This window comes from Arvicola amphibius, chromosome 8 (assembly GCF_903992535.2).
Source record: "Arvicola amphibius chromosome 8, mArvAmp1.2, whole genome shotgun sequence".
Classification (NCBI taxonomy): domain Eukaryota; kingdom Metazoa; phylum Chordata; class Mammalia; order Rodentia; family Cricetidae; genus Arvicola; species Arvicola amphibius.
In genome coordinates, this window is record NC_052054.1 from 16,860,470 (window position 1) to 16,872,590 (window position 12,121).

Genomic DNA, 12,121 nt, shown 5'->3' on the forward strand with positions numbered 1-12,121 from the left:
GGAAGCAGGGTATTGATGGGGCCTCATCGTTACTGATGGCAGGAGAGCAGGCATGAGAATGACCTGTGAGGACGGTGTCAGGGAAGAAGAAAGATCAGGTGAGAAAAGCAACATTGAGTCTAGGAAAAGGTCAGGAAATACAAGGACGCTCAGACTGTGACAGCCAGCGAGAGCCACAGTAAGAGAACAATGTATCCACAATTAATGTGATAGGAGAGGGTGAGAAATGAAATGATTGATGGAAAAAATGAACAAAAACTCAAGAACGCATAGTGATTAGATTATCACACATGCACACACACACACACACACACACACACACACACACACACACCTCATCTCTAGAGAGCTTCTTCCCAGTTACCTGTAGGCTCCATCTTTTCTTCCAAGTGTGACTTGATCATCTCCTTAAGCCAGGCCTTGCAGTCCCCCTGTGAGGTCCTGAATAAGAACTCTGTTAAATCCTTGTTTTTCTCCCACATCTCTTTTATCTGCATGGATCCAGGATCAACTTCAGTCCACTCTTCAGTACTTGGATGAAGATAACACACTTTGTGCCCATTGAGGTATAGGTCACAGGATGCATAGGAATTTCCATCTGCTCCATGCGAACAGCTTATCCTGACCTGCACAGTGAAGGGCCCTGTGCCCATTGGAAAGGAATCAGCCTCTGGCTTTGATGAATCCTGTCTACCTACCCTCCTCCCTTCCCATCTTCTGACCTTGCTCTACCCTCCACATTTTAGCCTTGGTGCTGGACCTCTGAGGCGGGAGGGACCACCAGTGATTCATTTCTTATCGTCCATGAAAACAATGAATGTCCCTAGCCCATCACAAGTCCTGTTCTTTCCCTCGGGTGCCCATCTGATTGTTCTTTCATTTACTTTGTAACAGTGGGGACTGAACCTAGGTCCTCAGGGATGCTAGGCAAGCACTCTATCACTGAGCTTCATACCCAGCACCATGGGGCCATCTGAAACTCACCTCTGATTCTATCAATCTCCTCCTTCATGAGAAGTGCTTGTTCAACGACCCGGTCAATTCCATCTTTCAGAGTGTCAACCTGGGTTTCCCAGGACTGTGTGGCTTTTAGTGTTTCCCCCAGACCACCAATGGCATGGCAGTTTTTACTGTCACCGGTAATAAAAGTCTTTTCATCCAGTTGTCCTTGGACTTTGTGGGACACTCCAGACTCTGAAATGTTAACAGTAAGGTCGTAGCAAAGAGAAGCAGCATCTGTGAAGGAAACACGCGGTGAGGTTAGGGATGCGGGGCAGGGGCTCAGAGACAGTCTCTGCCTGTGGAACAGGAAAGTCCTCTGAAAGGGTGTCTTTAAAAGATGTAGAAATAAGTAAATACAATTAAATCCCTGACTGTACTTTGACTGTGTTAAGTAAAGTATAGTCTGTCATTCTCTCTTGTTAAATGCAGGTCAAGGTCTGTATGACCCTTGATCTTCACCAGGACAATTCTCTTATCTGTTATCACATGATCTTGGTGGGCCTTGTCAGTGATGGCAGGAAAATTCAGGATGTCTTCTCTGGATCTGTTCATCCTGTAGAATCTCTAGAAGCTGCTCATGTAGACCATGTGGAGACAGGATGGTGTGTGAGGCTGGGGGGAGGGAGGGCCAGGGTGGAGCAGGGTGAGGATGGAACAGAGGTTGCATGGACACCGTTTTTACTGATCTGTGCTCTCAGATCATAGACTTGAACATCTGTGCTGGTTAGCTACAACTCTCGGGTTGATCCAGCTTAGAATCACCTAAGAAGGGAGTATGTTTTGAGGAACTGTTTTGACTGTTCATGATGTCTGGCCACTGTGGGCATTACCATTCCCTGGGCAGGTGATCTCTGGCTGGATAAGAAATCTAGCTATGCAGGAGCTAGTGATCCAGACAGCAAGCAGCATCCTCCATGGTTCCTGCTGTGCCTGTCTGGCCGTGAAGTGAGTTCCTTGGTCCTAGATAATGCTGTGTGGAATAGCAAGTGGGCCTGCCTCTGAGTACCTGCCCTGACCTCCCTCAGCGACAAGACTATGGCTTAAAAGTAGGAGTCAAAAAAAAATCAGTTTCTCCCTTAAGCTGCTTCTGGTAGAGTGTTTATCACAGCAACAGAATTAAACCAGAGCAATCCCGCCAGATCCCATGTATATTGCAGTGGTCCAGGGATGGCTTCCTGGACCTGGTCAGAGGCTAACCCACACTACAGGACTCAGAAAATCTAGGCTGGTTAAATCTGCAATAGAAGAGTGGGGATCAAAAATCTCAGAGAAGTGCATGTGCCAGAGTGGATGGAACAGCAAACATTTCCAGGGGAAGTGTGCAGAGTCCATGCTGTCTGTGGATGCTGGAGCATCCCTGCTGAGAAGCACAGTGAGAAGGACCAGGGAGAAGGGCGCCAGCATTTCTGAAAGCTCAGGGATGATGACAGCTCAAGGTTGGGGTGGGTTAGGAAACTGTATTCCTGAATCCCAGCAAATATGGTACAGAAAAATCCCATCAGGTGGAGTGGTCAAGAGGCAGTAACATCAAAGACAGTGGTCCATTGCTGAGTAGGGAGGGGGACCCACCTTGAAGCTGAACTGCTTAAGGGAGTCATGGCTAACAGAACATCAAAATTCTAAATACAGGTAAGTGGTTAGCTAACCCACATATAATTGAATTTTAATAATTAAGACAGAACAGATAATCATGAAGCTGAAAGTTGCTGTCTTATGAAAACCCTGACTCCTGTGCCCATTGTTTAAACTGAACCATTGGGGCTAGAGAGGTGGTGCAGTGGTTGTGGGCACTGTCTGCTTTTGCAGAGGATCCATGTTTGATTCTCGGTAACCACACATGGTGGCTCACCACTGCAAGTAACTCCAGCTTCAGGAGATCCAATGCTCTCTTTTGACCTCTGAGGCCACCAGGCTCATATGTGGTACACATACATACATGCAGTTAAAGCAAATAAATTTAAAAAAAAAAACAGTTAAACCTGAACAACCTCCAAGACAGACTGAGATTGTCTTTCTAGGAGAACCAATCAGATTCCGACAAACGAGACCATTTGACCCCACAGCAAGTGCAGTCATTCTTTCTGCATTGCTTCATTCAGACACCAACCCCAAGGTGCTATTGTGAATGTCTAGTGTGATTATTTGAATAAGCCTGTCCTCTATGGAGTACGGTGTTTGACTTCATGGTTCCCAGTTGGTGGCAGTGTTTGGACAGGTTCAGGAGGTCCAGCCTGGCTGAAGGAAGTATGTCACTGGGGATGTGGCTTTGAAACCCATTCTTGTTTCTTCATCTCTGGGCCTGTTTGAGGTTTAAGATGTGGGTTTCTCAGCTGGTCATGGCATCACGGGGCTCTAATTCTAGCACATGAGAGGCAGAGGCAGGTGGATCTTTCTGAGTCTGAAGCCAGGCTGTTCTCCATAGTGAGTTCTAGGACAGCCAGTGAGACCTTGTCTCATAAACTCAAACCAAACCTTACCAGAACAAGCTGAACTAAAAATATGTGCGCTCCAAGTTTGCAGCTCCAGAAGCAATGCCTGCCTGCTTCCATGCTCCCTGCTGTAATAGCGATGGTGGTTGTTGAGTCTCATGGGAAGTGAAGTTGAGCCTGGTGGCACACAGTCGTAATCCTAGCTAGCACTTGGTAAACGAAGGGAGAGAAGGTATTGTTGCAATTTTTTATAGTGTGATCTATGGTGTAAAATCCTGCTTAAAACAAAACAACAATATTATTTTATTAAAAACAACTCAAAGGGAAAAGTACAAATATGTGTGGTTGTGACTGTCTGGTCCCTGGAAGCATCTATTGGAATCTTCTGGAGACTACATTATGAATGTAGGAAAGAGGTCCCAGAATGGAAGGCAGAACTTTATGAGTTTGTGTCCATCCTGTTCTCCATAGTGAGTTCTAGGACAGCCAGATTATAAAGGGAGACCTTATCTCAAAAACCCAAACCAGCTGTGAGGTGGTGGCACAGGCCTTTAACCCCAGCACTTGGGAGGCAGAGGCAGGAGGATCTCTGTGAGCTCGAGGCAAGTCTGGTCTACAGAGTGAGTTCCAAGACAGGCCAGGACTGCTTCACAGAGAAACACTGTTTCGAGAAACAAACAAGCAAAACAAAAAATTGTAGTCTACCAGGAGATGTGCCTACATAAAAAAAAAAAAACCCAAACCAAACTAAAAAATGTGGGCTCTAAGCTTGCTGCTCCAGCCACCGTGCACCCTGGGTGCCATGTTTCTCTGCTGTGAGGTGGAGGACTCTGTCCTCTGAAATTCTAAGATCCCAAACCCTTCCTTCCTTTGAGACTGTGGTCTTGGTCTTTATCACAGCAGCAGAAAGTGACGAATACAGCTACTGTATCAGTACTGAAGTCTTCACAGGACAGACAGTCTCTGTTACACCTGCTCAGCTCTGCTCTTGGAGCTTGAAAGAAGCAGAGACAATACATCCATGAAGAGCATGGCAGGACCTGCCTCTAGGACTCTCTGATCAGGACAAACTGTCAGTCAGAGGTGTCAGTCTAGAAAATGCCCTGGGTGGAGTTCATGGCAGTGTCTAATTGGAGAATCGCCTTGCTTGTGCAGGAGTCAGCCTGACCCACCTGCAGCAGGGAAAACACCCTCTAATTCTCTGTAGCTTCTGGCCTGGCCCTGTGCCCTGGAGAGAGCAGCCTCTGGGTCTGGGTTATCAGAAGGCCCATCAGGCTTCAGGCAGAAGTCATGAGGTGAGCACTTTACCTTTAGGCTACTAGGTAGACAGGTCACATTCAGACAAGATGTCCAGAAGAGAGAGATTGCTGCAGGGACATAACAGGCCACTTTTATGTTGAAAGCTGCCCAGCAGGGACAGACAAGGACTTTTTCTGACAGAACACGTCCAGTTCCCCTGATAGTTGTGGAACTCTTATCTCATGTAGAGAAAGTAACTCTGGTTAGTTCTGAAGTAAGCTGCCACCTCTCCCTCAGCAAGCACCTTGGGCCTTGAGGAGTGTCCTCTATGGACATGAAATCCAAGGAATCCACAGGACAGCAATAGAGAGATCAAGAGGTCCTAAACCCAGGCCCCCCTCCTGTCATTTCTAGCTGACCCAAATGTCATAGACAGCATAGAACCCACTGCTGCTGGGGAAACATGCAGCTTGCACAGTGCATTTGAATGCACTCAGGGGAATGGGCACCAATACTGGTACATGGTGTAGACCCTAATCTGGGGTCAGAAGAGTGATGGAGACCAAATCTGCTGTCCCGGTCATCAGCTTGCTGCCTTCTGAGCCAGTTACACTAAATGTAGACTTGAGTGTTTAATGCAGGATAGGTATAGTAAGGCTTGCCAGGTGGAAGATTTTAATGCCTGCCATTTACAGAAAATGGAACAAAAGAAAACGAACAAACAGAACCCAAACCTATTCCTGCCTAAAGGAACACCATTAATTGATGCTGTTTCCCCAGGAGGTAGATTACATGGGTCTGGAATGCCAGGGCAGAGCCTTCCACATGTCCCTACCCAGAACCATTGCTGGAATCCACTATAGTCAGCCCTGATTAGCTGAGGTGCTAATCCACAGATTGTCACCTGGTGGAAAAGGGGCTGAAAGGCACTTCATTGATGTTGAAGATGGAAAGGCTATATGGGCAGGGAAGGGCGCTGAGCCGGCTGGTGCTTGATGAGTCTCATGGAATGAAGCTGAGATGGTGCTACAAAGTTGTCATCCCAGCACTTCCCTCACTAGACCTAGAGAGAGAAGGAATTGCTGCAAAATCTTTAGTGTGGGCTATGGTGTGAAGTCCTGCAGTAAAACAAAGCATCAGCAAGAAAAACTGTGAAAAGTGAGAAAGAGGGTGGTTGTTGATACCGTTTTCCCTGAAGCATCCTTTGTCATCTGCTGGAATAGTATGGTGGAATGATGGAAAAGAAAGTTCCAGGGCATAGAGGCTCAGGAATGGAGGAGGGCTCCAGAGGAATCCCCTGGGAAGACAGTTTTTAGAGCACAGACTGCCTAAAATCCAGGGGAGCTGTCTGAGCCTCTTGGCAGGGTCTGGCACTGTGCTCATCACCTCAGGACCTCCTGACTCGGCTTAGCCTTCCTGTGGACACCTAGCATGGCAGAATGCTCATGGCGTCATGGTAACTTTTTCCCTCTTCCCCTGGGCATGGTATGGGATGGGCAACGCCAGAGCAAGGGCCACCTTTCCTCAGGCGCAGCCCTTATAGCAAGTGCTGCCTTTCTCCAGGTCCCAGAGCTTCCCAGAGGAGGACTGCTACCTCGGGATTCAATAGCCAGTTCCCTCCTTTCCCCATCCCCCTTCCCGTACCCCTCTGGTTAAATCGCCACAACTCACCCGCTGGTAGCATGGGCCACAGACAGATGAATGGAACCGAGAAACACAGCGTCTTAATGGAAAGATAGTTCTTGGTGGCTGCATTCTTTGCCATACCCTGAGCAACAGGTTTAGTAACCAGAGTTGCTCAGGGAAGCCGTGAGGCCTCAGTGCCCCCGGCAGAGGGTTCACAAAAATGCCAGGCACCAGGCTGTGAATTCTCAGTGGGGATTCTGGGCACAATGCACCAGACTCGCTCCTGCAACTTTTAAGCAAACTGCCAAGGGGGAGACTATGACCTGAGTGATGCCAGGCTGCTGTTGTCCAATCCCCAGTCTCCTAAACCTTCTGGTCCCTCCCAGACAACCAGCCAAGGTTCAGCCTTCTAAATCCACAGCTGACCCCGCCCAAAACGCAACGCCCTTCCCTAAAAATCATTTTTTTTTTTTTCTTGCGGTCTGACACCGGAAAGGGACTTTTGTTCCTAAGAGCAGTCACGCCAGAAGAAACTTGAAGTCACACCCAGGAGTTTCTCTCCGGAGTCTTTGACACACCTCCTTTAGCTTCAGCCTCACCACCAGTGTTCCCCTAGCCACCCCCTGCCGCTGCCAGCCACTGTATGACTTCCCCTCCAATACTCAGCTGGTCCTTCTGCACTTCCCACCACCTTCGCTCTTCCTACATCTCAATCCCAGACTCATTTTCTCCACCAGGTTCCTTCCTCTCAACTCTGTCCTCCACCCTCTCGTTAATTGTTGTCCTGATTCTTGGCCCAGGGACCCAGCACTCCCCATCCCCTTACAGCCTGAGTCATTCTCCCCTCCCTCCCGTCCACCTCCTTCCTTTATCCCCCACCCCCACACAGGGAAGACAATTACTATCTTGTCAGCAAGGCTGTGCTTTTCTCCTTAACCCTGTGGCATTGGAATCTGACACTTGAACCTAAGACCTTTAAAAAGTTCTACAATCACAAAATTATTCCTAGAAAGATGGCTCAGAGGTTAAGAGCACTGGCTGCTCTTCCAAAACATCCATGTTAGAATTCTAGTCATTCTTCTGCATTGTGCCCTGAGCCTTCGGTGTGAAATATTTTAAAGAAGCATCCCTTGAAATTGGGCTCCACAACTCTGCATATTGATCAACTGTGGTTTTCTATAGAGGTCTCCATCCTCTCTAAAGAAAAGTTTCGTTAATGGGGGTGAAAAATACCTTTATCCATGTGTTTATGACCAAATTTTTATAGATTGCTGTTAGAGATTATGCTGATTTAGTAAAAGTTTTGGATTCTCCTCCAATAACCATGACTTCAGCACTTACTAATTTAGCTATGTTTATTATTAGTTTCCAGTACCGTGCAGGCATGATATCCCTCTTGCTGAGCAGATCTTAAGTTCAATGAGAGAGGTGAAGGTTATCACCAAGGTATGTGTGCCAGTTTTGCACTGATAAGAGTTATCATGTTATGCTGCTCATTGATGTGGTCCATAGACATCGACTGCTGGGTGAGACTGTTGGATGCCTCTCTCCTTTGGAAGCTTGCATGGCACCTTTAGAAAGCTATTCACTCAGGCAGGTGACTTTAGGTCAGTTTTAGCTCAGTGGCCTCTGGACCGTCTGTAAAGTGCATGCTGTCTTACCTTTCACCTCTGGGAGTAGAAAGAAAAAAAAAACAATAGACTGTATGTTTTGGAAGTTTTTAAACAGCCCTGACCAAAAACTCAAAAGAAGGTTTCTCTTGCCTTGTTGTGAAAGCAACACATAGACAGAAGGACCTCCCACACCATTGACTTCACCACAGAAAAGAATTGCAGGATGAGCGAATCTGGAGCAGAATCAGAGTTGATTTAAAGAGATTCAGAACATGAGAGTCAGAAGAAAGAGGCACCTGTGAGAAAAGTTAAGACCTGAGGATATGGGTGTGGTCTTCTGAAAACAAAATCACTAGCAGGTGCAGGTGTTGCCAAGTCTACATTTCACAGGTGACTAAAGGACCTTTAGTTTCCAAAGGTGTTCAAGATATGTTTCCTGGATTCACTGATGGAATCCAAGCTGGTGAGTAAAAACCTAGGTCAAAGGAAGGCCAGGGCAAGACCTTTTCTAAAAATGTAAACAGTTTTAGTCTTGCTTGTGAGAGCCCCAGAAATACCAGGAAAGGAAACAGGCCATATTGGAAGGTCCCATGAGCTTGGACTCTCAGCCTGGCTCACTGCCAGCCTAACATTTTAATTTGAAAGCATCTCTGTATGAAAGAAATATTGTCACTATGTCAGCAACCTTCACAGGAAGTTGTGATTGTGCTGGGTTCCTGACAACTGGAGAGAAGCCCAAAAGGCATTCTTCCTCCTTCCTGGAGACTTTTTAGGTTTTGTTTTGTTTTGTTTTTTCTCTTTCTCTCTATGCGGTGTCCTCTGGAGCTGTCCCTGCTCAGGGATGAACCCAGGCCCTGTCCACAGTCTTATGGATAGGAATGTCTTCCCCACAGATAGATCACCAGGCAGCCTTTAGCCCTGATCACCTCACACTTGAGACTGGGGGCCCTGAGTTTCCTGCTGTTCTCCATCCCAGCCTCCGAACTGTGCTCCCGGATCAAGATCCATGCAGAACTGTCTGGGCTTGGATCTAAGGAGTTCAGAGTGGAGCTGTTCGGGGTCCCTGAGTAGAGCAGGGCCCAGGGCTCACAGTTCAGGCCTCCTCACTTTCCCTGAGCCTGAGGACTGGGGACTTGAGGTTGGTGGCTGCTGATCCTCCCTGTGTAGTGACTGTGGGGAGAGGATGTGGGTGCTTTGAGAGGCTGGGGAGGGTGGGGAGTCTGTCTACCTTTTCAACTAACAGGGAAATGTGGTTCAGTGGGTGGGCACACAGTAGGTCTCGGGGTCCTTCCTAGTCCTCATCTCAGGCTAAGATCTCCCCGGAATCCGAGACCTGAGCCCTCTACTCCTTCTTATATTTCTCCTGCTTGCTGTGTGGTGGCTGACACAGGACACACCATGGTTACAGCAACTCTTATGAAGAAAAACATTTAATTGGGTGGCTTATGCTTTTAGAGATTTTAATCCATTATCATTATAGGGCAGGCAGACATGGTGCTGGAGAAGTAGCTGAGAGTCCTACATCTTGATCCGCAGGCAATAAGCAGTGGTCTGAACACTGGGTGTGACTTGAGCATTTATGAGACCTCAAAGCCTGCCTCCACTGTGACACACTTCCTCCAACAAGGCTACACCTACTTCAACAAAGCATCACCTCTTAATAGTGCCACTCTCTTTGGGGGGGGGGGGACTTTTCTTTCAAACCACCACAGCCACCATACCCAACATCAAGATATTTTAAATTCATTTAGCAGGTAAATTCTAAGCAGCTGCTCTCTCAAGTGCCTGTCCTTCAGTTGTTTAATTTAATTAGATACTTTTCAAGAGGCACTTCACAGTTATAAGACAGTTAATCACAAAATAGAAAGGTTTCCCGGATTATTTGAGCAAGCCCAATGCTTTATTAAAAATCAGAGAAGTTTCTCTCGTTGCGGGTAAGACAGCTGAGGCAGAAGTTAGAGTGGCTGTAGACGTGAGAAGGATTTCTTGTTCTGTGGCTGCTTCTGTGGTGTAGGGACAGGAGAGAGACCTGGAGAAGTTAAAGGTCCCCAGATGCCAGGCAGCAGGGTGGTAGGGACCTCAGTTCTGTAAGTCCCAGGACGAGGAACTTCCTGATAACCCGGATGCGTGGGAGACACACACACACATACTTTCCAGTGCGTCCAAGTAACAGCCCAGCTGCTGTTGATTTTGGCCTTGTGAGACCTAAATTGGCATCATCACCTGAGCCAACAGATTTTTGACTTACAAAACTGTGATGCGGTTGTTAAACTGACAATAGAATCACCCGGGAATCATCTCAGTGAGGGAGTCTAGATGTAATTGACTTTTGCTCTTGTCTGTGGGAGATGTTTTGCTTGGGTTAATTGACATGGGAAGTTCAGCTTGTTGTGGGTCATACGATGCCATGGGCTTGGGTTCTGGACTCTGTAAGTATAGAGTGTGGACCGAGTACAAGTAGACACACACCCATGCATGCATTCTCCCTCTGCTCTTGCCTGTGCATGTGACCATCTGCATCAAGTTCCTGTCTTGACATGTCTAAAATAATGGAATCATGGACCATAATCTGGTTTGGGGCTAAAATAAACCCTTCCTTCCTATACTGGCTGATTTTGTGTGTCAATTTGACACAAGCTGGAGTCATCAGAGGAAGGAGCCTCATTAGAGGGAATGGCTCCATGAGGTCAGCTGTAAGGCTCTTTCTCATTTAGTCATCAATGGGGAAGAACCCAGCCCATGGTTGGTGATACCATCCCTGGCCTGCTGGTCCTGAGTTCTATAAGAAGGTGGGTTGAGTAAGCCATGGGAAGCAAGCCAGTAACCAGTTCCCCTCCACAGCCTCCACATCAGCTCCTGACCCCAGGATCCTGCCCTGTTTGAGTTCCAGTGCTGACTTCCTTCAGTGATGAACAGCAATGCTAAAGTGTAAGCCTAAAAAACCCTTTCCTTCCCAACTTGCTTTTTGGATATGGTGTTTCATCACAGCAACAGAAATCCTAACTAAGACACTCCCTAAATATTTTGTTTGTTTCTGTTTTTTTTTCTTTTTGGCAAGGTATTTTATTACAGGGACAGAAAGGAAAGCAGGAAATGTGAGACAATAAACACACATTGATTTAGGCAGCATGCCAGTCAGATTCCCATTGCTGTGATCAATCACCATGACCGCTTGGGGAGGAAAGGGTTTATTTCATCTTATAGCTCACAGCCCATCATGAAGGGAAGTCAGGAAAGGAACGCAAGGAAGGACCTGGAGGCAGGAACTGAAACAGAAGCTATGGAAGAATCCCACTTCCTAGTGTGCTCCCTTTGACTTGCTGGGTCTGATTTCTTATACCACTCAGAACTACCTGCCAAGGGTTGGCCCTGTCACAATGGGATGCTTCCCCCCTTACCAGTTGTTAATCAAGAAAATGCCCTATAAATTGTCTGCAGGTCAAACTGATGGATGCACTTTTTTTCCAGCTGAAGTTCCTCTTCTTAGACAACTCTATCTGCATCAAGTTGACAAACACCTAACCAAGACAGGCTTACTGTATTCAAAGGTCTACTGTAATTTGCATGATCATTTATGAGAACTAATACAGATTCTTATTCGAGGGAGAACTTGACCAACTAATAAATTATTTCCACTGTAGAAAGACTACTCCGTTGTACTCTTGCTGTTGGAGAACCTGGTTTTGGCTTTAAAAATAGTTGGACTGAGGCTATAATTCAGTGGGAGAGCCTTGTTTAGCATCCACAAGTCCCTGAGTTCCATCCTTGGTTCCATAAACACAAACCAACAACTTGGGGCTGCAATCCAGAAAATTGTGGTGTGGTGGTTTGAATAAGAATGCCCACTGCTAGGTCATAGATTTGAATGCTTGGTCACACTATTTGAAAGGATTTGGAAGTAGTATGTCACTAGGGGAGGGTTTTGAGGTTTAAGAAGCCCAAGCCATGCCCAGTAGAATTCTCTTCCTGTTGCCTGCAGATCCAGATGTAGAACTCAAAGCTCCTTTTCTAGGACCATGTTTGCCTGTGTGCCACCATGCTTCCCACCATGATGACAAGAGACTAAATCTCCAAACTGTAAGCCAGTCTGAGTTAAATACTTTCCCTTATAAGAGTTTCTGTGGTCGTGGTCTCTTTACAGCAATAAAACAATGACTAAGATGTCTAGTTGGTATGGGACAATTCTGCATTCTGTCAATTATGTTTTAAATA